General features: G+C 33.9%; 1 pseudogene; it reads left to right on the top strand.

Annotated features, from left to right (window-relative positions):
* Positions 1–1,691: 1,691 nt before the first annotated feature.
* LOC145292449 (5S ribosomal RNA) lies at positions 1,692–1,809 on the top strand (annotated as a pseudogene).
* Positions 1,810–2,088: the final 279 nt, after the last annotated feature.

The following is a 2,088-nucleotide window of genomic DNA, read 5'->3' as shown; positions in this document are numbered from 1 at the left end:
AAGAAAAGAATGAACCCAATTCGATTAATAATGAAACTGGACTTTATTTAATTTAAAATATAAATATTATCTATGTAAAATTACGTAATTTAAAAGCAATATATAAATTAATACTGATAAAACTGAATTATTAATTTAGGGAAGAAACAATTAAAGGAACATAAAAAACACACACAACTCCTGTCCTTCGGGACAAGATCACAGTGTAGTAGTATCTGTTCTGATGCTACAATTCACCTTTTCTGTCCTCGATTGGTGGAAGAGAAATCATTCTTGACTGAAACAATTTGTATTTTTGTTCTTATCCAGAGTGACCCTTATTGGAGAGCTGTATTTTCCCCACAAGATTATATGTTGATAGATTTAAATGACTATTACTTTTAACACAGAAAGTTTTGGTTTTCTGATCTTCTATGTTAATTTTCCCATGTTTTCCATCAAAATGTGTAGTGTATTTTCATCAGTTACATGGTTAGGAATTCTATACTCCGCTATAGTCTTCATTTTCATATCAGTGCAGAATACATGAATACGGAAATGAAGTTCACAAAACTACTAAAAGACAATCATACCATAATGTGAACATTGGTTAAAAACTAAGAAAATATAGTAAACAGTAATAAATCAGGGTGTGGTTAATTTGTGAAGAGGATATTATTATTATTTCACTCATTAGGAGGTATCACACAGGCCATCATCAGTGATCACTCACTAGCAGTAAGCTGTAGTATACGCTGGAGGCTGCATGACAACTTTCCCCTGATTTCAAATGTTCTCCAACTCTTGACCACATGTGCAGATGATTGCACTTTATCGCAACAGCCGTTTACCATCGATTTCTCGTTAACATCATCCATTGGTGTTTCCTGGGATTTGGGTGACAAAAATGCCTCCCCAAGGTACAAGATTTGATCTGCACACTTCCAGTTGAGATCTACTTAGTACTCTACCATCTCGGACTTTCCATCCTCCCTGACCCTTCACAACTAGTTGGTGTGGCGCCAGTAAAGGTAATCTACAGATGTTTTGGCACTTCCTGGGGAAAAGAACACTGCGTAAACGGGGTTTAATTCTTTTATAATCGAGCGTGTATTTATTTTATTTTTCGAATATTTTTATTTCTTTAATTAAATTTTATTCATACTTTTATTTCGTACTTGTTTTTTTTATTTTATTTTCATTTCATTTTAATTAATTTTCATTATTATATTTCCCAGACTAAATATATTTACTTTTTGTTTTATTTATTTATTCATACATATTCGAATCATGCTTTTGGTCATTTCGTTTACCTTAACAATTTTTCGTGATTAAATAAACCAATGAAAACCTTTTGTATAAACGCTTTTTAGTGAGCAACCATTAAATTAAAACCCGTTTACGCAGGATTCACGTTCCCGTGGAGTAGCTTTTTTTGCAATCACAGCTTAATAGTATATAACATTCGATAGAAAATGGACTTTATAATATATACGAAAGCTACATAAATTAAAATATTCTATTTAAACGTATTTTATGACCGAGCTAAGACGGTCCTTCCTGCTATTAATAGTATATTTAATTATTTTTGCCATGAGTTTTACATGAATTCGACCTGTATGACCAATTTAGTCTTGAAACGCAAGCTTAGAAGTTGAACAGATTAAGAAACCATCCACCAATAAAAGTAACATGTAGGTTTAATGTGTCTGATATACGGCAGAATCACGTTGACGCACCGGTCCTCGTTAGATTATCGAAGTTAAGCAACGTTGAGCCTGGTCAGTACTAAAATGGGTGACCATTTTGGAATTCCAGGTGCTGTATATGCTTTCCGCTTATTTCGGCATTGTTTCCAGTCGTCCTGACATTCTCCCTGCCATTGGACTTTAGTGCCGATTCAGTAGAGGTGTGGTTTTGGATTGCTCAACCCTTGCCCCACAATTACATGCACAGCTACCATTACAGGGGATATCACTTGTCTATCGAGACTGAACGGAGACTTCCAGTCCAATATATCTGGCTATCAGAAAAGCAAAGAATCATGGTTGAAGCAAATTTCTTGATATTCCTTGTGATTAAACAAAACTATATATTACAAAAGGGTTA

The sequence above is a fragment of the Euprymna scolopes genome, chromosome 13, assembly GCF_053919585.1.
Source record: "Euprymna scolopes isolate OS-2025 chromosome 13, ASM5391958v1, whole genome shotgun sequence".
NCBI classification, from domain to species: Eukaryota; Metazoa; Mollusca; class Cephalopoda; order Sepiida; family Sepiolidae; genus Euprymna; species Euprymna scolopes.
Note: the sequence above shows the minus strand (reverse complement) of the source record. Positions and strands in the feature narration are given on the sequence as shown.